We start from the raw sequence: 25,143 nt of genomic DNA on the forward strand, positions 1-25,143 counted from the left end.
CTATTTGTGAGAGAGATGGCACGCTCAGGGCTGGCACAGATGGCACGCTCAGGACTGGCACACAAGCCCAGAGGCCAATATTAATCTCCCTTTTTTTCAGGGAGAATTTATAAAACCCAAAAAAAAATAAAATAGGCTTTCTATGGCCCACTATTTGTGAGAGAGATGGCACACTCAGGACTGGCACACAAGCCCAAAGGCCAATATTAATCTCCCACTGTATTTTTATCAGGGAGAATTTATACACCCCACAAAAAAAAATACAGAAAAATGAAAAGGCTTTCTATGGCCCACTATGTGAGAGAGATGGCACACACAGGGATGGCACTCTAGCAGAAATGCCAAATTGCCAATCTTAATCTCCCACCAAAAAAAAAAAAAAAAAAAACAGGGAATGTCCTACAATTACTATCTCCCTGCCTGCAGTAATCTCAGCCAGGTATGGCAGGCAGCTACTATCTCCCTGCCTGCAGTAATCTCAGCCAGGTATGGCAGGCAGCAATAAGGAGTGGACTGATGCACAAATGAAATAAAAAGTGTGGACAAACAAAAAAGATAGCTGTGCAGAAAGGAAGGAACAAGAGGATTTGTGCTTTGAAAAAAGCAGTTGGTTTGCACAGCGGCGTACACACAGCAATGCAGCTATCAGGGAGCCTTCTAGGGCAGCCCAATGAGCTACAGCGCTGAGGGAAAAAAAAAAAAAAAAAACTTCCACTGTCCCTGCACACCGAGGGTGGTGTTGGACAGTGCAAATCGCTGCAGCACAAGCGGTTTTGTGGTTAATGGACCCTGCCTAACGCTATCCCTGCTTCTGACAAAGCGGCAGCAACCTCTCCCTAAGCTCAGATCAGCAGCAGTAAGATGGCGGTCGGCGGGAACGCCTCTTTATAGCCCCTGTGACGTCGCAGACAGCAAGCCAATCACTGCAATGCCCTTCTCTAAGATGGTGGGGACCAGGACCTATGTCATCACGCTGCCCACACTCTGCGTTTACCTTCATTGGCTGAGAAATGGCGCTTTTCGCGTCATTGAAACGCGACTTTGGCGCGAAAGTCGCGTACCGCATGGCCGACCCCGCACAGGGGTCGGATCGGGTTTCATGAAACCCCGACTTAGCCAAAAGTCGGCGACTTTTGAAAATGTTCGACCCGTTTCGCTCAACCCTAGTGCCAGGCATTGAAGGATGTCAGCGCATAGACTAAACATTGGTGGAGCTGTGAGAGAAAATTTTGCAAGTGGTAGAGCACTGTTTGAGCTGGGGGGGGGACTGTCTTGTGGCCGGCGGTACAGGCCCAGGGCCCCTCATATTACAACGGTGTGTCTGACGTTGGGTGCGCACCACCACCGCCAGACACTTTATTGTACTATGAGGGACCTAGTGGCAGTGCCGTCGACCAAAAGCGGGCACACCCACCTCCTCAGACAAACAGTACTCTCACGGGTGCTGGCGCCAAGTGGCGATACCACGGCCCCGTGTGGGGACTTTGGCCATTTATGGAGGTGTTAACATGTCGGATGCTGGACAATCAGGTGCTGCAAATTACGAGATTGGAAAAGTTGTTCAGAATAGTCCACAGGCAAGACCTTTACATAGGAAAGCTAGGTGTCAGCCGGGCAAGGTGGGGCAAAAGATTTCGAAATCCAGTTGTGGTTCATTTTAATGAAGGTTAGATCATCTACATTTTGGGTAGCCAGACGAGTCCTTTTTTCTGTTAGTATTGAACCTGCAGCACTGAATACTCTTTCTGATAGGACACTAGCTGCCGGGCAAGCAAGCTCCTGCAATGCATATTCTGCCAATTCTGGCCAGGTGTCTAATTTTGATGCCCAGTAATCAAATGGGAATGACGGTTGAGGGAGAACGTCGATAAGGGATGAAAAATAGTTAGTAACCATACTGGACAAATATTGTCTCCTGTCACTTTGAATTGATGCTGCAGTACCTGTCCTGTCTGCGGTCATAGCAAAATCACTCCACAACCTGGTCAGAAAACCCCTCTGGCCAACGCCACTTCTGATTTCTGCCCCTCTAACACCTCTGGTCTGCTGGCCCCTGCAGCTCGTGTTAGAACGATCATGGGCGCTGTGTGCAGGGAATGCCAGAAGCAAACGGTCAACAAGAGTTGATTGTTTGGTTGCTAATATTAGTTCCAAGTTCTCATGTGGCATTATATTTTGCAATTTGCCTTTATAGCGAGGATCAAGGAGGCAGGCCAACCAGTAATCGTCATCGTTCATCATTTTTGTTATGCGTGTGTCCCTTTTGAGGATACGTAAGGCATAATCCGCCATGTGGCCCAAAGTTCCAGTTCTCAAATCTGTGGTTGTGCTTGGTTGAGGGGCAGTTTCAGGCAAATCCACGTCACTTGTGTCCCTCCAAAAACCAGAACCCGGCCTTGCCGCGCAAACAATTTCCACTGGCCCCGGAAAAGCTTCCTCATTAAAAATATAATCATCCCCATCATCCTCCTCGTCCTCCTCCTCCTGTTCGCCCGCTACCTCGTCCTGTACACTGCCCTGGCCAGACAATGGCTGACTGTCATCAAGGCTTTCCTCTTCCTCAGCTGCAGACGCCTGATCCTTTATGTGCGTCAAACTTTGCATCAGCAGACGCATTAGGGGGATGCTCATGCTTATTATGGCGTTGTCTGCACTAACCAGCCGTGTGCATTCCTCAAAACACTGAAGGACTTGACACATGTCTTGAATCTTCGACCACTGCACACCTGACAACTCCATGTCTGCCATCCTACTGCCTGCCCGTGTAAGTGTATCCTCCTACAAAAACATAACAGCCCGCCTCTGTTCACACAGTCTCTGAAGCATGTGTAGTGTTGAGTTCCACCTTGTTGCAACGTCTATGATTAGGCGATGCTGTTGAAGGTTCAAAGAACGCTGATAGGTCTGCATACGGCTGGAGTGTACGGGCGAACGGCGGATATGTGAGCAAAGTCCATGCACTTTGAGGAGCAGGTCGGATAACCCCGGATAACTTTTCAGGAAGCACTGCACCACCAGGTTTAAGGTGTGAGCCAGGCAAGAAATGTGTTTCAGTTGGGAAAGGGAGATGGCAGCCATGAAATTCCTTCCGTTATCACTCACTACCTTGCCTGCCTCAAGATCTACAGTGCCCAGCCACGACTGCGTTTCTTTCTGCAAGAAGTCGGACAGAACTTCAGCGGTGTGTCTGTTGTCGCCCAAACACTTCATAGCCAATACAGCCTGCTGACGTTTGCCAGTAGCTGCCCCATAATGGGAGACCTGGTGTGCAACAGTGGCAGCTGCGGATGGAGTGGTTGTGCGACTGCGGTCTGTGGACGAGGTCTCGCTTCTGCAGGAGGACGAGGAGGAGGAGGAGGGGGTGCGAACGGCTACAGCCAACTGTTTCCTAGACCGTGGGCTAGGCAGAACTGTCCCAAACTTGCTGTCCCCTGTGGACCCTGCATCCACCACATTTACGCAGTGTGCCGTGATGGACACGTAACGTCCCTGGCCATGCCTACTGGTTCATGCATCTGTTGTCAGGTGCACCTTTGTGCTCACAGATTGCCTGAGTGCATGGACGATGCGCTCTTTAACATGCTGGTGGAGGGCTGGGATGGCTTTTCTGGAAAAAAAGTGTCGACTGGGTAGCTCGTAGCGTGGTACAGCGTAGTCCATCAGGGCTTTGAAAGCTTCGCTTTCAACTAACCGGTAGGGCATCATCTCTAGCGAGATTAGTCTAGCTATGTGGGCGTTCAAACCCTGTGTACGCGGATGCGAGGCTAAGTACTTCCTTTTTCTAACCATAGTCTCATGTAGGGTGAGCTGGACTGGAGAGCTGGAGATCGTGGAACTAGCGGGGGTGCCGGTGGACATGGCAGACTGAGAGACGGTGGGAGATGGTATTGTTGCCGCCGGTGCCCTAGATGCAGTGTTTCCTACTACGAAACTGGTGATTCCCTGACCCTGACTGCTTTGGCCTGGCAAAGAAACCTGCACAGATACTGCAGGTGGTGCAGAAAATGGTGGCCCTACACTGCCGGAAGGGATGTTGCGTTGATGACTAGCTTCATTGGCCGAGGGTGCTACAACCTTAAGGGACGTTTGGTAGTTAGTCCAAGCTTGCAAATGCATGGTGGTTAAATGTCTATGCATGCAACTTGTATTGAGACTTTTCAGATTCTGCCCTCTGCTTAAGGTAGTTGAACATTTTTGACAGATGACTTTGCGCTGATCAATTGGATGTTGTTTAAAAAAATGCCAGACTGCACTCTTTCTAGCATCGGATACCTTTTCAGGCATTGCAGACTGAGCTTTAACCGGATGGCCACGCTGTCCTCCAACAGGTTTTGACTTTGCCACGCGTTTTGGGCAAGATACGGGCCCGGCAGATGGAACCTGTTGTGATGTTGATGCCTGCTGCGGCCCCTCCTCCTCCGCTTCAGAACTGCTGCCGCCTGCACCCTGTTCCCCCAATGGCTGCCAATCGGGGTCAAGAACTGGGTCATCTATTACCTCTTCTTGTAGCTCGTGTGCAACTTCGTCTGTGTCACCGTGTCGATCGGTGGTATAGCGTTCGTGATGGGGCAACATAGTCTCATCAGGGTCTGATTCTTGATCAGCACCCTGCGAGGGCAATGTTGTGGTCTGAGTCAAAGGACCAGCATAGTAGTCTGGCTGTGGCTGTGCATCAGTGCACTCCATGTCAGATTCAACTTGTAATGGGCATGGACTGTTAACTGCTTCACTTTCTAAGCCAGGGACGGTATGTGTAAAGAGCTCCATGGAGTAACCCGTTGTGTCGCCTGCTGCATTCTTCTCTGTTGTTGTTTTTGCTGAAGAGGACAAGGAAGCGACTTGTCCCTGACCGTGAACATCCACTAACGACGCGCTGCTTTTACTTTTACCAGTTTCATGAGAGGAGGCAAAAGAGCTAGAGTCTGAGTCAGCAAGATAAGCCAAAACTTGCTCTTGTTGCTCCGGCTTTAAAAGCGGTTTTCCTACTCCCAGAAAAGGGAGCGTTCGAGGCCTTGTGTAGCCAGACGACGAACCTGGCTCCACAGCTCCAGACTTAGGTGCAATATTTTTTTTCCCACGACCACCTGATGCTCCACCACTACCACTACCCTCATTACCAGCTGACAATGAACGCCCCCGGCCACGACCTTTTCCACCAGACTTCCTCATTGTTTTAAAAACGTTACCAAACTAACGGTATTTGTTGCTGTCACACAACTTACACGGTGAGCTATAACTTCAGTATGATTTAGCTACGCCTTTACAGGTGGGTGAGACCACAACGAAAATCAGGCACAATGTTACACACTCTGTTGTTGGTGGCAACAAATGAGAGAGATGCCACACACGCAGGACTGTCACTGAAGCGCAAATGTAAATATTAATCTCCCACTGATTTGTTTTTGTTTTTTTAAAAGGGAGACTTTAGAAAAAAAAAAATAATAAAAAAAAATGATTTTTTCAGGAAGAATTTATAAACCAAATAAAATGAAATGATTGTTTCAGGGAGAATTTAGAAAACAAATAAAAAAAAATAGGCTTTCTATGGCCCACTGAGTGAGAGAGGACGCACACAGGAGTCAGGAGTGGCACACAAGCCCAGAGGCCAATATTTATCTCCCACTGATTGATTTAGTGATTTTTTCAGGTAGATTTTGGAACCCAAATCAAGCAAAAAAAAAAAATAGGCTTTCTATGGCCCACAATTGGAGAGAGAGAGAGAGATGGCACACCCAGGAGTCAAGACTGGCACACAAGCAGAAAGGGCAATATTAATCTCCCACTGATTTGATTTTTTTTCTTTTTTTTCAGGGAGACTTTAGAAAAAAAAAATACAAAAAAAATGATTTTTTCAGGAATAATTTAGAAACCAAATAAAATAAAATGATTTTTTCAGGGAGAATTTAGAAAACAAATAAAAAAAAATAGGCTTTCTATGGCCCACTGAGTGAGAGATGACGCACACAGGAGTCAGGAGTGGCACACAAGCCCAGAGGCCAATATTTATCTCCCACTGATTGATTTAGTGATTTTTTCAGGTAGATTTTGGAACCCAAATCAAGCAAAAAAAAAAAATAGGCTTTCTATGGCCCACAATTGGAGAGAGAGAGAGAGACAGATGGCACACCCAGGAGTCAAGACTGGCACACAAGCAGAAAGGGCAATATTAATCTCCCACTGATTTGATTTTTTTTTTTTTTCAGGGAGACTTTAGAAAAAAAAATACAAAAAAATGAATTTTTCAGGAAGAATTTAGAAACAAAATAAAATAAAATGATTGTTTCAGGGAGAATTTAGAAAACAAATAAAAAAAATAGGCTTTGTAGGGCCCACTGAGTGAGAGAGGACGCACACAGGAGTCAGGAGTGGCACACAAGCCCAGAGGCCAATATTTATCTCCCACTGATTGATTTAGTGATTTTTTCAGGTAGATTTTGGAACCCAAATCAAGCAAAAAAAAAAATAGGCTTTCTATGGCCCACAATTGGAGAGAGAGAGAGAGATGGCACACCCAGGAGTCAAGACTGGCACACAAGCAGAAAGGGCAATATTAATCTCCCACTGATTTGATTTTTTTTCTTTTTTTTCAGGGAGACTTTAGAAAAAAAAAATACAAAAAAAATGATTTTTTCAGGAATAATTTAGAAACCAAATAAAATAAAATGATTTTTTCAGGGAGAATTTAGAAAACAAATTAAAAAAAATAGGCTTTCTATGGCCCACTGAGTGAGAGATGACGCACACAGGAGTCAGGAGTGGCACACAAGCCCAGAGGCCAATATTTATCTCCCACTGATTGATTTAGTGATTTTTTCAGGTAGATTTTGGAACCCAAATCAAGCAAAAAAAAAAAATAGGCTTTCTATGGCCCACAATTGGAGAGAGAGAGAGACAGATGGCACACCCAGGAGTCAAGACTGGCACACAAGCAGAAAGGGCAATATTAATCTCCCACTGATTTGATTTTTTTTTTTTTTTTCAGGGAGACTTTAGAAAAAAAAATACAAAAAAATGAATTTTTCAGGAAGAATTTAGAAACAAAATAAAATAAAATGATTGTTTCAGGGAGAATTTAGAAAACAAATAAAAAAAAATAGGCTTTGTAGGGCCCACTGAGTGAGAGAGGACGCACACAGGAGTCAGGAGTGGCACACAAGCCCAGAGGCCAATATTTATCTCCCACTGATTGATTTAGTGATTTTTTCAGGTAGATTTTGGAACCCAAATCAAGCAAAAAAATTAATAGGCTTTCTATGGCCCACAATTGGAGAGAGAGAGATGGCACACCCAGGAGTCAAGACTGGCACACAAGCAGAAAGGGCAATATTAATCTCCCACTGATTTGATTTTTTTTCTTTTTTTTCAGGGAGACTTTAGAAAAAAAAAAATACAAAAAAAATGATTTTTTCAGGAATAATTTAGAAACCAAATAAAATAAAATGATTTTTTCAGGGAGAATTTAGAAAACAAATAAAAAAAAATAGGCTTTCTATGGCCCACTGAGTGAGAGATGACGCACACAGGAGTCAGGAGTGGCACACAAGCCCAGAGGCCAATATTTATCTCCCACTGATTGATTTAGTGATTTTTTCAGGTAGATTTTGGAACCCAAATCAAGCAAAAAAATTAATAGGCTTTCTATGGCCCACAATTGGAGAGAGAGAGATGGCACACCCAGGAGTCAAGACTGGCACACAAGCAGAAAGGGCAATATTAATCTCCCACTGATTTGATTTTTTTTCTTTTTTTTCAGGGAGACTTTAGAAAAAAAAAAATACAAAAAAAATGATTTTTTCAGGAATAATTTAGAAACCAAATAAAATAAAATGATTTTTTCAGGGAGAATTTAGAAAACAAATAAAACAAAAAATAGGCTTTCTAGGGCCCACTGAGTGAGAGATGACGCACACAGGAGTCAGGAGTGGCACACAAGCCCAGAGGCCAATATTTATCTCCCACTGATTGATTTAGTGATTTTTTTCAGGTAGATTTTGGAACCCAAATCAAGCAAAAAAAAAATAGGCTTTCTATGGCCCACAATTGGAGAGAGAGAGAGAGATGGCACACCCAGGAGTCAAGACTGGCACACAAGCAGAAAGGGCAATATTAATCTCCCACTGATTTGATTTTTTTTTTTTTTTCAGGGAGACTTTAGAAAAAAAAAATACAAAAAAATGAATTTTTCAGGAAGAATTTAGAAACAAAATAAAATAAAATGATTGTTTCAGGGAGAATTTAGAAAACAAATAAAAAAAAATAGGCTTTGTAGGGCCCACTGAGTGAGAGAGGACGCACACAGGAGTCAGGAGTGGCACACAAGCCCAGAGGCCAATATTTATCTCCCACTGATTGATTTATTGATTTTTTCAGGTAGAATTTAGAACCCAAATCAACCAAAAAAATAAATAGGCTTTCTATGGCCCACTATTTGTGAGAGAGATGGCACGCTCAGAACTGACACACAAGCCCAGAGGCCAATATTAATCTCCCACTTTTTTTTTTTTTTCCAGGGAAAATTTATAAACCCAATAAAAAAAATAATAAATAGGCTTTCTATGGCCCACTATCTGAGAGAGAGAGATGGCACGCTTAGGACTGGCACACAAGCCCAAAGGCCAATATTAATCTCCCACTGATTGATTTATTGATTTTTTCAGGTAGAATTTAGAACCCAAATCAAGCAAAAAAATTAATAGGCTTTCTATGGCCCACTAAGTGAGAGATGGCACACACAGGAGTCAGGAGTGGCACACAAGCCCTGAGGCCAATATTTTTCTCCCACTGATTGATGTTGTGATTTTTTCAGGTAGATTTTGGAACCCAAATCAAGCAAAAAAATAAATAGGCTTTCTATGGCCCACTGAGTGAGAGATGGCACAGACAGGGATGGCACTCTAGCAGAAATGCCAATCTTAATCTCCCACAAAAAAAAAAAAAAAAAAGGAACTGTCCTTCAATTACTATCTCCCTGCAGTAATCTCAGCCACGTATGGCAGGCAGCAATAAGGAGTGGACTGATGCACAAATTAAATAAAAAGTGTGGACAAACAAACAAGATAGCTGTGCAGAAAGGAAGGAACAAGAGGATTTGTGCTTTGAAAAAAGCAGTTGGTTTGCACAGCGGCGTACACACAGCAATGCCGCTATCAGGGAGCCTTCTAGGGCAGCCCAATGAGCTACAGCGCTGAGGAAAAAAAAAAAAATTGTAGCTTCCACTGTCCCTGCACACCGAAGGTGGTGTTGGGCTGTTGAAATCGCTACAGGACAAGCGGTTTGGTGGTTAATGGACCCTGCCTAACGCTATCCCTGCTTCTGACGAAGCGGCAGCAACCTCTCCCTAAGCTCAGATCAGCAGCAGTAACATGGCGGTCGGCGGGAACGCCCCTTTATAGCCCCTGTGACGCCGCGGACAGCAAGCCAATCACTGCAATGCCCTTCTCTAAGATGGTGGGGACCAGGACCTATGTCATCACGCTGCCCACACTCTGCGTTTACCTTCATTGGCTGAGAAATGGCGCTTTTCGCGTCATTGAAACGCGACTTTGGCGCGAAAGTCGCGTACCGCATGGCCGACCCCGCACAGGGGTCGGATCGGGTTTCATGAAACCCGACTTTGCCAAAAGTCGGCGACTTTTGAAAATGAACGACCCGTTTCGCTCAACCCTAGTCACCATCGTTGTCCTCAATGGGGCTCACAATCTAAATCTCATTAATACTGCTGTACATGTGGCCCCTGAGGAGATAATATATAATACGCTACATCTATGTTCCATTATTTTGCTTATTACTGGGAAAAATAAAAGTTTTTTTAAAAACCCAAGTAACTTTATGCAGCTTACGTTACTTTATCCTTTTGTTTTACCGCAATCATGAACTGAACTTGTAAAACTTCTTTCTCTGCATTTTTCGTTATTCACTTATCACATAAAATGATATATGCGATTAATCAGAGGATCCCTAAATGGCTGAACTTGCATGAATAATCTGCATGTGGTTGGCTTAATAGAGCACCCCGGCTTGTAATGGAAGTAACTAGAAGTTCCTGCGGAGCTCACAGGGCTCTGGTTATAACTTTAATTGGTGGAAAGAGACTTCTTCTTCCCCTGGCCGGGGATAACATCAATTTTACTATATTGCGTGCATTGTGTTAGAGTTTTTATCTGTAGAGCAGATTCATTGCTTACGTTTGTCTTAGAAAAAAATTAGGTTGTAAGTATTGCAAGTATTCCGGTAAGGTCATTAGAAAAGGTTTTTTGTTGTTTTTTTGGATAATTAGTATAGAAATCAGCGGTCACCTCAAGACAGTAAAGGGTCCCTGTGCAAGAAGAAAATTTGGGCTTTTTTGCCGTCCAATAACTCATCATAATGCACAAGTCCAAGTGCTTTGGAGGTAGAAGTGGGGCCGCATACTTCTTGGTCCCCTCTGTGGCAGTACAGGCTGCACCAATATGTCCACCCCCGATAGAAATTAAATTATTAAATTTAGAAGAAACTTAGAGATGTTGCTTACTTTAGTTGACACTAGGAAAAATCTTCAATTTTTCAATAATGCTTATTTCAATCTTATTGTTTTTTTAACCCACTTTTCTTTTTTTGTCTTATGTCCACTGAAATTTTTTTTGCACCAAATTCTTCAAATTGGCACACTTGGTTCACGAATTTTGCACAAAAACAAAAATGTTCATTATCCCAAACTTGTTTTTTTTTTTTACAACTTTTGAAGGCAAAAATTCGCATTTTCCTCTAAAATGTTGCATAATTTGAGCAAAAATTCCAGGATAACATAAAATCACTGCAGACAGACACAAAAGTCACATCTGGAAACTCCAAACCCCATCCACGATGGCAAACATAAACGGGCAAACACATAAAATATAGAATTTAAAAAAAGGTGCACATTAAAGGGAAGGAACCTGTCACTCCGAAAATCGCGGGTGAGGTAAGCCCACCGGCATCAGGTGCTTGTGTACAGCATTCTGTAATGCTGTAGATAAGCCCCCGATGTTACCTGAAAGAGGAGAAAAAGACGTTAGATTATACTCACCCAGGGGCGGTCCCGCTGATGGTCCGGTCAGATGGGTGTCTCTGGTCCGCTGCGGCGCCTCCCATCTTCATTCCAAGACGTCCTCTTCTGATCTTCAGCCACGGCGCAGGCATACTTTGTCTGCCCTGTTGAGGGCAGAACAAAGTACTGCAGTGCGCAGGCGCCGGAAAGGTCAGAGAGGCCCGGCGCCTGCGCACTGCAGTACTTTGCTCTGCCCTTAACAGGGCAGACAAAGTACGCCTGCGCCGGAGCCGTGGCTGAAGATCAGAAGAGGACGTCTTGTAATGAAGATGGGAGGTGCCACAGTGGACCAGAGACACCCATCTGACCGGACCATCAGCGGGACCGCCCCTGGGTGAGTATAATCTAACGTCTTTTTCTCCTCTTTCAGGTAACATTGGGGGCTTATCTACAGCATTACAGAATCCTGTAGATAAGCCCCTTGATGCCGGTGGGCTTACCTCACCCGCGATTTTCGGGGTAACAGGTTCCCTTTAATAATAAGAATTTGGTGGAAATGAAAAATGAGCAAAAAAACACTAAAAATTAGACAAAAAAAAGATTGGAAATGCAATAATGAAAATCCTTAGTTATGAATGTGTGTCCCTTTCTTAGAAGAGGAGTATATTTGCCAATAGTATACATAGAGGGAGAAAACTAGTATTACATCTGTGCAGGGGTTGTGTGTGGTGCTACCTCTCAGATTCATTCACTTCAGTGGAACTGAGCTACAATATTGGATACATACATGGACAGGAGTGTTGTTGCTTCTAGAAGAAAGCAGCCATATTTTTCTAATCCATGACATATTTGACCTGCAGCCAATATGTGTCTTTAGTGGTTAGGTGACTTAATCAACATTCTCTAAGTACTTTAGGTGCTTGAACTATCTTTCAATCTCTGTCCAGCATGTATTGCTCCTACCATGGTCCAGGACTTTCCTGCTCTGGACTGAAAGCCTGTCTATTTGCTATGCCTGTATGCAATTTGACAGACAGGAGAGCATGAGCAGAGAGACAAAAACTCTCTTTCTGCTTCCTTTTGAGAGACAGAGACCCTCCTCCTTCTTCTTTTTAAGAGACAGAGACACTCCTACTTCCTGTTGATAGACAAATACTCACCACCCACTTCCTGTAATCCATCTTGGAGTCTCTACTGTTAGAGATGGATTTCACTTGACAACAGGCAGTGGAGAGCAAGTTATATAGAGGGGAGGCACAAATTGACTTTGGAGTGATTTTTCTCAGGGAATAAAACAATATAATTTTTAAACTGAGTGATTTGCAAATTGTTTAACATGAAAGGAGATCAAATGTCTGAAAGTAACAGGAACCTTTTAAATTACCAAAATATGTGGATCCTTGGTACTGATGAAATGAGAAGACGGTCTAGTGGATCAATACCGAGCCAAAAATCTTTTAAGATTGTATGCTGGAGAAAATAACATTTTTTGCTGATACTGGATAATATCTCTAATTTTGCTTCTTCATGTTCTCCGTCACTTAGACTTACCTTCATTATAAAGATAGTGGCAGCATCAGTTATAATAAAGGATGCTCAAACACATTATTTTGCTCCTTTGATAGGGTCCCACCATTATATATTCAGGACTATGTTAACATATATATTGCATAGCACAGGATATAAATAACTTTTTATAGGTTTTCATATATCTGCGTGACATCTGCATGATGTCTTTTCCCATTCAGCCCCCTATGACTCCTGATTTACTGTATTTCTACACTCTTGCTTTACCTTAGATCTTTGTACATTTTTCACCCTGTATAAAAATGGAAATATTTGGTAAAACAGGAAAAAAAAGAACAGGATACTGAGGAGTCGTACAGAGCAGTAATACGGAGCAAGTCAACATGGCTCTACTGCACCTCTATATAAGACTCCAAGTTCGTACGGAAGTGTTAGAAGATTTTGTCATGATTCCACCAGGCAGTATGTCAGGGAAGCAGTTACTTTTTTGTTTATAATTATTGTTTACGAAACATTGTGATCAGAAGTGCTAAATGGGTGTGGTTGGGGCATGACTAGTTGTTAAATGGGTGTGGTCAGAGGTGTGGCTAAAATTTGCCCCGCTAACTTTGTCCCTTTTTCCCTTCCTCGAAAGATGGGAGGTATGCGCTGGTGCCACACTGACTTGCTTTGCGCGTTTTTCACTTTTATCCCTCTGCAGCTGTGCGCCTTTTTCTGCCTCTCCCCGCCTCCCTTGGTCAGGAGGAAGCTCCGGCTCACTCAGGCTTTTCCCGGCATCTCTTCGTCCCCCTTACATATGTAGGCAGTGTTCGAAACTTTATACATTCTGTACATTGTTTAGTGGACGATTTGTGCAGTTTCTCACCCATTAAGGTCTATCTCTTATGAATAAACCCTGGGGGAAGGTGAGTTGCTCCAAAACAACCTCCAAATAGGGTTGGACCTTTGTGACTTTTTTCATGTTGCAATCTGGGGTTGGTAGGCTGGTTTCACACTTGCGTTTCAGAACGCATGCGTTTAAAAAAAAAACGCATGGTGAAAAAACGCATGTAAACGCGTGCAAACGCTGCGTTTTTTTGACGCATGCGTTTTTGCATGTGGTGAAAAAAACGCGGCGTTTTGACGCATTTACATGCGTTTTTTCATGCGTTTGCATTTTTTAAACGCATGCTGAGAAATGTGTGACAGCTGCCAATCATCAAAAACCCACTATAAACAGAAGTAGTTAGGGTTAGGGTTAGGAGTAGGGATCATAACCCTAAAGGGATCCTAACCCTACCTACCCCTAACCTTAAGCCTAAATGGATCCTAACCCTAACCCTAACCCTAAAGGGATTAGGGTTAGGGGTAGGGTTAGGGTAAGGGTTAGGATCCCTTTAGGGGTAGGGTTAGGATCCCTTTAGGGTTAGGGTTAGGATCCCTTTAGGGTTAGGGGTAGGGTTAGGGGTAGGATCCCTTTATCACCTTTATGGTGGGGGATGGCATATTAGTGTGTTTTCTGTTTTTTTTAAATAAAAACGCATGCGTTTTTAACGCAAACAAACGCATTTGCTTAAAAACGCATGCGTTTACAGAGACATCAATAGGTTTTTTTGCCGCGAAAAAACGCATGCATTTTTTTGCGGCAAAAAAAAGACGCCACAAAAAGTATTACATGTTGCATTTCTGCAAATGAACGCATGCAGAAAAAAAACGCATGCATTCATAAACGCGACCAAACGCGTATACAAAAAACGCATGCGTTTTTAATGTTAAAGATAGGGAAAAAACGCATGCGTTTTTTTGCGGTAAAAACGCTGCAGATGAAAATGCAAGTGTGAAACCAGCCTTAGAGGATCTTTTGGGATTTAATGTGCAAGTTTAAATGGACGTTCACACTGAGATTTTTAATGTAGATTTTGATTTAAATCCACTTAAAAAACGGCTTCAAATATTATTTAACCCCTTCCTGCATTAGGAGGCATATTAACATCTTGAGAGGGTATTCGCAGTTGTCTAATCTCCCACATATCACAGAGTTTTTATTTATTAAAAAATAACCACCATTTTACTTACGGTATTTATTTTCATAAGTCAATAGCACAATGTGAATATAAGAAACTTTATAATGTATCTTATTAGAGAAATCCGCTTCTTTCCCTGCCAGGACCAATTATTCACTCTTAAAATTCTCAATTCATGTGTAAAATCTGTTTTCAGTGAACAGATTTTCCCATTACTGAGATAGGAGATGACAGTTGGTGTCGCTTCAGAAGTTGCAGTAGAATGTCTGTGTCGGCCTCTAGCTCCTCCCCCTCACCCTCTTTTCTTCATAGAATGTTCTAAGCACCAACTGTCATCTCCTATTTTGTTAATGGGAAAATCTGTTTTTACTGACTATGCATTGATAAAGAATGGTTAATGTGTTCTTTCTCTGTTCTATATTTTGTTTTGGTATAACCCAGCCTTATAGTCTCATGGACAAGGATTTATATGATCTCATATGCAATGTTTTTAATCTGCAAAAACACATTATGGGTACATGGTAAATAAAGTCATCATGACCTGGGTAACATGAAAACAGAGGGGCTAAGTGAGCAACATTGTTCGTAAATGGTATAAGCGATAGTATTCTCAGTGTGAATTAACAGAAAGCCTTATGTTTACAACTAGTGTGCATTCTTTTCTCCAAGCGCTGATTATTTGCAGGCCTAATCTCTTAAATCAGCATCACTGGTGATCCGGCATATCTGACTTTAGATCAGACCAAAAACATCTATAACAACATTTTACAGGTTTTACATACGAATCGAGAGCGAAAGGTCAGCCCAGGAAGAGAATGAAGGATATTTCTAAACCAAGATGTGTATAAAAGTTGCTTATTTCCATGAGAACTACTGATTTAGGAATTAAAAATGAAAACGACAAGCACTCTTTAACCTCTTCACTTGGAATGAGTGGACCTGTTGATGTTCGAGTTCGACCGAACTGTAGTTCAAAGTTCAGTTTGGTTTCCAAACTTGACCCCGAACCCGAACTCAATAGAATACAATTGCGACTCGAGCTTAATTGGTTTAAAATGGCTGTAAAATGGCCATAGTAAGGGCTAGGGGGCTGCACAAGCAAGCTAAATGGGAGTAAAGGTACCTTCACACTGAACGATATCGCTAGCGATCCGTGACGTTGCAGCGTCCTGGATAGCGATATCGTTCAGTTTGACACGCAGCAGCGATCAGGATCCTGCTGTGCCATCGTTGGTCGGAGCAGAAAGTCCAGAACTTTATTTCGTCACTGGATCTCCCGCAGACATCGCTGAATCGGCGTGTGTGACGCCGATTCAGCGATGTCTTCACTAGTAACCAGGGTAAACATCGGGTTACTAAGCGCAGGGCCTGTGCAGGAAAGCACAGCGCCGGGGGACAGACACCAGAATGTAAGTATGTAGTGTTTGTTTTTTTTTACATTTACACTGGTAACCAGGGTAAACATCGGGTTACTAAGCGCGGCCCTGCGCTTAGTAACCCGATGTTTACCCTGGTTACGAAGGGACTTCGCATAGTTGGTCGCTGGAGAGCTGTCTGTGTGACAGCTCTCCAGCGACCACACAGCGACGCTGCAGTGATCGGGATTGTTGTCTAGATCGCTGCAGCGTCGCTAAATGTGACGGCACCTTAAGGACAATTGCTCTGCAAACAAATGTAGATAGGGAAATTACTTAAATAACATAGAAAAAAAAGGAAAATTATACTATAGAACAAAGAAGTGGCAGTCCAATTGGAGGAGGAGGCTGAGGAGGAGGTGAATGTGGCGGTGTAGGTGGAAGAAGCATGGGAAGGGGAAGGTAGCCAACACTGTGTTAGGGTTGGGGAACGCACCGAATATATTTATTAGGTAAGATTGGTGCGTTCGCCACCCGGGATCCACCGTGCAGGAAAGAACCTGCTGCTAAGTGAATAGCGGCACTATATGGCGGTACAATGTGATTACACACACGGGTTAACTTCACCCTGTGTGAAGGAAGCGATCCCTGTTAAGTCACAGGGTCGCGGTACCGCACAGAGAGCGCAAACAAGGAACCACAGAACTCTATCCCAGGACACAGGATTAGAGTTAGTGTAGACCTCTTGCGATCGACACCACATTTGGGTATCAGCGGTAACTATTATGCACAGAAGTGCATGCTGTGCCACACTAGCGGACGCCACTAACCACCCAGACTTGGGAAAGGTAAGCGCTCTAATAGCGCACAGCGCTGCACTGGAGGTCAAAGCAGTAGACGCTGCTTCGTGTGTTAAAGCTGTGAGTTCAACCGGGCGCTGGATTGCAGCCATACACCTTACGCGAACAGTAATACACAAGGGATGGGTTTTTTAAGGAACGACTTGCACTCATCAACACACACACGATAACAATTGTATACTAGCGCATGGCCGTGCGGTCATGAGAAGCTTATATAGCTGCAGCACGTTCAGGACCCTTCAAAGAAGGACCAATGGATTTGCAGCAGTACCTGAGCATGTGACCCTGGATCTCCATTGAGAGATCTTGCCCTGGGCATGCTCAGTGTGAGCAAAGCAGGACTAAGTCCTAGCACCTACAGGACCTTTCTGAGCATGTGACCCTAGATCTCCACTGAGAGATCTTGCCCTGGGCATGCTCAGTGTGTGCAAAGCAGGACCTAGACCCAGAAAAGCCTACTCAGCTGCAGATCAGTGCAGGGTACCATACCAGAGCCTGGAGAGGCAGTAGTAACCCTTTCCACAGTACCAGTCTCAGCAAGACGCTGGGAGCGACGTCTTCACTGAGCAGGCTCCACTGCGGCCGATGCAGAAAGGGAGACCGCAGCAGACACAGATTGAGATTCCCCCTGTGCAGCAGAGGAAACTCGGCTCCTAACACACTGTTTTTGTGTTTTTTGCATTTTTATAGATTTTTTTTGTTGGAACTCTGATAACAGGCAGTGTAATTGTCTGCTAGCCACTCTCGCTCTCTCTTGATACAGGCAGTGTAATGCTCTGCATTTTTTGGGGGTGAAAATAAATAGGAGAGCATCAAAAAGTGGACATGGCCGTTTTGCTGCTGGTGTAGCTGCTGCAGGGAGAGAAAGGCCGTGTGTGTTCTATGCACCCAAATGTGTAATTTGTGAGCCCAAGTACCACTGGATAAATGGTGAGGCCAGAACAAGTAGTGGTGGTTTTAGATTGGTTGGCTGAGAGTGCCTTGCTTTCCTTTGCTTTATCTTCCACCTGTTCCCCTGCTGAAAGTGCAGATTTGCACCTTGCGTATGAGTACGTGGGAAGGGTAGTGCAAACTCTCAGCAGACCATTGCAGCACATAGGATCATAGAATGTTAGAGCAGGAAGGGACCTCCAGGGTCATCGTGTCCAACCCCCTGCTCAATCCAGTACAGGATTCACTAAACCATCTCAGACAGATGTCTGTCCAGCCTCTGTTTGAAGACTTCCATTGTAGGAGAACTCACCACCTCTCCTGGCCGTCTGTTACACTGATTAATCACCCTCGCTGTCAAAGAGCTTTTTTCTAATATCTAATCTGTATCTTCCCCCTTCAGTTTCATTCCATTGCTTCTCTTATTTCAATGTGACAGCCCTTCAGATATTTGTAGACAGCTATTAAGTCTCCTCTTAGCCTTCTATTCCACAAGCTAAACATCCCCAGATCATTTAACTGTTCCTCGTAGGACATACCTGGAGTCTGCTCACTATCCTGGTAGCTCTACTCTGAACTTTCTTTAGTTTTTCATTGTATTTTGTACAATGTGGTGCCCAGAACTGGAGGCCTAACCAAGGAGGAATAGAGGGGGATAATTATTTCACATGATCTAGACTCTATGCTTCTCCTAATCCATCCTAGAACTGTGTTTGCCTTTTTTAGTGCTGCATCACACTGTTGACTCCTGCAGTCTGTGATCTATTAGTATACCCAAGCCTATCTCATTCATGCTGTTGCCGTGTTGTATTCCTCTCATTCTGTAGATATAATTTTCATTTTTCTTGCCCAGATGTAGAATCTTGCATTGCACTGCCCAGTGTACAATCTTACATAGATCCTACTTAATCATTTCTCCCTCCTAGCTATGCATTGTCTGTAAATTTGATTAGTTTACCTTAAGTTTCCTTATCTAGATCACTTATAAGACTGTTGAACAACACTGGGGCCAAGAGAGAGCCTTGTGGTACCCCACTTGAAACACTCTTCTAATTGGATGTGCAACCATTTATTACCACTCTTTGAGTACAGTCACTGGGTGAGTTATGAATTCACCTAACCATACGCTTGTCAGGCTTTTTAACAAGTGATTCAGTTCTGTGTTCACCTATCCTGGTCTCTTTAAATGCTTCCAATTCTTCCTTCTTTTCGGGATTGTTACCAATTGTGCAGTGAGAATTTCATTTAGCAAAATCTCCCATCCTGTTTGGACATTTCTGTTCTTTAGAACATTCAGCCATTGGACCTTTGCAATGCTTTTTCTAAATCCATTAATATCTGCCTTTCTAAAGTCCAACTTCAAAGTCTTGAGTCCTCGCTGCTCTTCCTCCTCTTCCAATCCAGAATTTGAGTATAGCATGATTGCTGCCTCCTAAATTCCCAGCCACCTTTACTTTCTCAACCAATTCCTCCATGTTGGTAAGAATTAGATCCAAGATTGCAGATACTGATTTTCTCTCTTTTACCTTTTGAAAGATAAAGTTGTCAGCAAGAGAAGATAAGAATTTTCTGGACCCATTACTTTTGCCCAAGAGTGATTCCCAACAAATATCTAAAATGTTAAAATTTCCCATGATCACTATGTTGTACTTTTTTGAGAACACAGGCATCTGATTTAAAAAGAGGTCATTCATATCTTCAGTCTATCCAGGTGGCCTATAGTAAATACCTACAATAGTGTATTTTCTGTTCTCTCCTTGCATTCTACAGAGCTACCATTCTCTGAAGCATGGATCTCTGTTGAGATATAAATTTTCCTAACATACAATGCAACACATCTTCCCCTCTTGTTAATCCTCTTTCTAATAATTAAGTTGTAGCTTTTAAGGTTTGCATTCCAATCATTTGTATCAAGAGTTTGATAATCCTCTCCTTTGTTTCAATTGACATCTCTCATGTTGGAGCCATGATTCATGTCAGACCGCTTGGTGCAACAGCTCTCCAAGGTTTGATCACTACTTTTTAGATGCAGTAAAGTAAATGTTCAGCACAGCCCGGGGTGGCGGTGCATAAGAGTAGGTGCCCAGACCTTAAAATGTGATATACAATATACTCAGCACACTCCAGGAAGTCTGATGCAAAAAGGGTGTTTAATACATAAGTATTTATATTTACAAACGTTTCGGTCTGTAAAGACCTTCATCAGTGTGCTCTATTGTTTAGAGCCGAAGGGTGTGAGCTAATCACCCTATATAGAGAGTTTGCATCAGGTATTGGAGTTTAAACAGGAATAGCTGTTTAAAATAGAGGGCTGACACTAGCCGGTCGAGCACTGTAAATAACGCAAGGAGGGTCTTGAAAATAGAGGGCTAAGCAAGCCGATTGTGCCTACAGCAGGCTGGAAGGTAGGAGAGGAGATGTGGTATCCACCGCAAGTCCGAGATGCAAAATTTTCACCAAAATTCCAATATTTTCACAAATAAACGCAAACAATATAAATCTAAATTTACCACTAAAATGAAATAGAAAAAAAAAACAGTCTCAGAATCAGTGGGATCCGTTGAAGCGTTCCAGAGTTATTACCAAATAAAGTGACAGTGGTCAGAATTGTAAAATTTGACCTGGCCAGGAAGGCGAAAACAGGCTCGAGGGTGAAGTAATACGATTTTTATTTATGTCAATGGGAAATAGTTTTTTTCCCCAACAAGTTTTAGAAACGTTGCTATGAAAAAAAAACGAATTGTCACTTTTTTACTTTTTTTTTAATTCAGATTCCTCATGGAACCTGCTCCAAAAAGTTAAAAATTGACAAAAACAAGGGTGAAAAACACCTAAAAACGTAAATCCTCTTAAAAAAACCAAAACCTTGGGTTATTTTTTTGCCGCAGAAAGCTTGTGACTATATCCCTACTCTCTGTTTTTGCTTGGATCTAGCCCTTTTGTTCTGACAAGTCCCTTTTGCCGATGTCAGACTGCTCTCCCGGATTTGCAGAGTGCCATTTTTTTTTAAAGGAACCTGCATTTATTACCATCTTACGAATTTCATTTTCTAGTTGCCGTCTCTCCGCTGACTCTTGAAACATTTTTTTTTCTAAATGTTCTTTGTGTAGCAAAATGCATTTGCATCAATGAGTCTGACGTCGGCTGTCATTTCCTCTTCTTTATTCTTCTAGAGGCTTGTGGATACAGAGGGAAGGAGTCAGCTACAGTACGGCAGAGTAAAATTAGCAGAGTATGTGGCCGCAGTGGGCTGGAATGTGCGACACGGCCAAACATGTGAATGCATTTTGCCTCTCTGATATTTGGCCTGTCTTAAAATATCTTCCACTCCCGGTCTGGAGGCGGAGGAGAACTTCGAGACAGAAAATCTGTCTGCTTTAAACTTTACCAAACTTTGTTTTGTTATCAATACGATCTGCAGGGAACTGAGCTACAGAAACCAGAGGTTGGTTACCTTTATTTTAACTAATTCCTTTTATATATATTCTATATCTATAGCATTGTGTTATAAGTTTTTTTTTAGACTTGCCTAAGGCTTTGTTCTCACAATGAGTTTTTGATGATTTTTTTTAAATCTGCGTATTTCTGAAAAAATGCAAGTAACCTTGGTGGGTGCAGAAATGGTGCAGAAAATCTGCAACATCAAAAGCTGAGCCTTAGTTCACACTGGGTGTTTTTTCTGCAGCATGTTTTTTGTGCGTTTTTTGCTGCAGTTTTGGCATGCTCGATTTGACAAAAAAAAAACAAGCTGTGTGCATGAGATTTCTGAAATCTCAGACTTTGATCGTACGGTAAAACGCAGCTGAAAATTTGCATAAAAAAAGGCACCGCAAAAACGCCCATTGTGAACTTAGCCTTAGACTTCACTTATATAAAGTATTCCTACATGGAATGGTATATTGCGTCTTTTCTGGAATATTATAGAGTACCGATATACATGCGCATTTGGGCCGCCAGCTGTTGTTGAACCTCATGTATCAGCATGGTCTATCATACTTTTTTAAAGCATATTTAACGATTGTTTAGTCGATTTTTCTTTTCCTAAAACTAAAAGACTTGTAGCATAGATGCATATGTGAGTCACATATGTGACATTTTTTTTTTGACCATTTCACTGCATTTGGATTTTTTTTTTTTTACTCCTGTTTTTAGTCCTTTATTTGGGAAAATAAATAGAGGGCTCTAAAACTTCAACTCGTGCAACAACAAAAACAAACCCTTGTATGGCTATGTCGATGAAAGCATGAAAAACTAAAGAAGTTTTGGCTTCTGGAAGAAGTGGAGGAAAAATGAAAGGGCATAAAATTAAAAGTGAGATTTTGTTATGTGTTTGAGTGTATTTGAGTGTATATATCTATATGTTTATACACATACTGTATACATATATATATATATATATATATATATATATATACACACCGTATTTTTCAGACTATAAGACGCACCTGACCATAATACGCACCCCAAAATATGGGGTGAAAATAGCAGAAAAAAAAGATTTTTATAAGATGGGGGTCCGTCTTAGGCTGCCGTCACACTAGCAGTATTTGGTCAGTATTTTACATCAGTATTTGTAAGCCAAAACCAGGAGTGGAACAAATAGACAAAATGTATAATAGAAACATATGCACCACTTCTGCATTTATCACCCACTCCTGGTTTTGGCTTACAAATACTGATGTAAAATACTGACCAAATACTGCTAGTGTGACGGCAGCCTTATTGTCCGAACTTAAGGTATCTTACCTGGGGGCTGGTGGTGGTACAGCAGAGACACAGGAAGCATGGTCCTTCCTCTGGATAAGTCTGGTCCGGTGTCGGCGGTACTGATGTTTGGTGTGGGCTGTGGGGAGTGCACCTTAGCAGGGTCCCTTTCTGCTGAGGTGGGCGACGCCGCAGCCTGGAGTCCATAGGGGGTTGCAGCAGTGGTGTGGCGGCGGCGGCAGATGTGCGGTGATGCTGAGGCGTGGTGTCCAAGGCAAGCAGCAGAGCCGGGTTAATCATTGGTTTCTCGGTGGCGGCGGCCATCTTCCTGAAGCCGTGCGTGCGCAGATTGAGTACTTTGCTTCCCGAGGCTTCAGGAAAATGGCCACGGGAGGCAGCGCATGCGCAGATGGAGATCCCGGCGGTCGTTTTCCTGAAGATGAGTGAAGCCGAGATCTCAATCTGTGAACTCGGCTTCAGGAAAATGGCCGCCACGATCTGCGTATGCACGGCCTCAGGAAGATGGCCGCCGCCACCAAGAAACCCATGATTCACTCGGCTCTGCTCTCCGTGGACACCGGGCAGCAGTGTCACCTCACCTGAGGAAGGGGCCCTGCTCAGGTGCACGTCATACCGCCCACCGCGCCTCAGCATCGCCGCACCTCTGCCGCTGCCACACCACTGCCGCAACCAACTGGTAAGCCTACATTCACACTATAAGACGCACCCCCCATTTTCTTTGTAAATGCATCATTGTAAATACACACCTGTACTTTGTATCTCCCCCACCTTTTTATTATTATTATTTATTTATATAGCACCATTAATTCCATGGTGCTGTACATGAGAAAGGGTTACATACAGGGTTATAGATATCGTTTACAGTAAACAGGTTTACAGTGAAAGACTGGTACAGAGGGGAGAGGACCCTGTCCTTGCAGACTTACATTGTATGGGATAGTGGGGAAGAGACAGAAGGTAGGGGCGAGGCAGCGGCGATGGCGATGGTGAGGCGGCGGCTCTGGCGGCGGTGAGGCGGCGGCTCTGGCGGCGGTGGGTTGGTTATTGTAGGCTGTAGGCTTTCCTGAAGAGATGGGTTTTCAGGTTCCGTCTGAAGGAGCCGAAGGTGGTGGATAGTCGGACGTGTTGAGGCATGGAATTCCAGAGGATGGGGGATATTTGGGAGAAATCTCGGAGGCGGTTGTGTGAGGAACGAATACATGTGGAGGAGAGTAGGTGGTCTTGGGAGACCTCATTGTAGACTGTAAGCTCTCACGAGCAGGGTCGTCTTATTTCGCTTTAACTATTGTATTGTTAACGTTGTTACTTATGACTGTTGTGTTTGAAACTGTTAAACTGTAAAGCGCTGCGGAATATGTTGGCGCTATATAAAGATTATTATTATTATTCCTTACAAGAGACCACTGCAAAATGTTCAATTTATCTGATTTTTCTCTTTATAGGTATATTTTTGAGTAAAATGTAAATTGTTCTTTTATTCTATAAACTTCTGAGAACATCTCTCCAAATTTCCAAGCAATAAATTGTGTATTTTTCTTCCGAAAAGGAGAAATGGTGAAAATTAAAAAAAAAAAAAATAATCAGTGCTTTCAGACCTCAAATAATGCAAAGAAAACAAGTTCATAATCATTTATAAGCAATAATACTAATGTTTTAACTCAGGAAGCGTTCATAAATAGTGATGAGCGAGTATTTGTTAGTGTTCGGAGATTTAGTTTTCATCACCTCAGCTGTATGATTTACAGCTACTAGCCAGGCTGTGTACATGTGGGGGTTGCCTGGTTGCTAGGGAATCCCCACATGTATTCAAGCTGGCTAGTAGCTGTAAATCATTCAGCTGAAGTGATGAAAACTAAATCTCCGAGTAGTCATAAATACTCGGAGACCACGCGAGCGTGCTCGGGAAAACCCCAGCAACGAGCATATTCGCTCATTGCTATTCAGTAATCAATATTTTGTGGAATAACCATGATTTTTAATCACAACTTTCATGCGTCTTGGCATGCTTTCCACCAGATTTTCACACTGCTTCTGGCGCAAAAATGTAAGCAGTTCTTCTTTGTTTGATGGCTTGTGACGATCAATCATCCTCATGATTACATTCCAGAGGTTTTCAATGGGGTTCAGGTCTGGAGATTGGGCTGCCCATGACAGGGTTTTGAGGTGGTGGTCTCTTAATTTTTACCAGAGCTGTATATATATACATTCACAAATGGGTGAATAATAAGCTTTTTAATATACTTATCATACCAATTCTCACGTGTTTACATGCAGCGGATATGCTCAATCAGCCGCCACTACTTATTTTGCAGAATGCATCACAGAGGGTGACTTGTTGGAACCATCTCACTTATTTGTACTTCTGTTATTATTGCATAGTTTTCACATAACCCCTTTCATGAGGACTAGTGATGATTGAACATGCACGGATAAGGCGATATCCGGCATGCTTTGGTGCTAACTGAGTCTTCAGTGTGCCCCAAAAATATGTTTGAGTTCCCATGGCTGCATGTCTCGCGGCTGTTCAACAGCCACAACACATGAAGGGATCTGTTCAAGGATTCACCATTAGCAAATTTTGCAGCTCTCTGGAATATTATATTATAGTACCTAGAGATGAGGAAATGCCTAATGTAGGAACTGGAGGGAACAGAAACCTTGACCATTGTCAAAATTGCCCCCAAGTAACTCTACTGCTCAGAGGTGAATCTTGAAGATTCATATATATTGGCTGGTTT

At 43.1% G+C, this 25,143-nt stretch overlaps 1 protein-coding gene across 2 annotated transcripts in view; it reads left to right on the forward strand.

The window, feature by feature from the left end:
• Positions 1–25,143, forward strand: part of SGCG (sarcoglycan gamma) — a 352,842-nt gene that overhangs the window by 94,576 nt on the left and 233,123 nt on the right. The window contains exon 1 of one of the 2 annotated variants that reach the window (XM_069759119.1): positions 20,881–21,125. The exons of the other annotated variant lie outside the window; for it this stretch is intronic. The gene's annotated coding sequence lies outside the window, so the exon portion shown is untranslated. Of the gene's footprint in view, positions 1–20,880; positions 21,126–25,143 lie in introns of those variants that run through there. 2 annotated transcript variants of the gene reach the window in all.

The sequence above is a fragment of the Ranitomeya imitator genome, chromosome 3 (genome assembly GCF_032444005.1).
Source record: "Ranitomeya imitator isolate aRanImi1 chromosome 3, aRanImi1.pri, whole genome shotgun sequence".
In the NCBI taxonomy this organism is placed as follows: domain Eukaryota; kingdom Metazoa; phylum Chordata; class Amphibia; order Anura; family Dendrobatidae; genus Ranitomeya; species Ranitomeya imitator.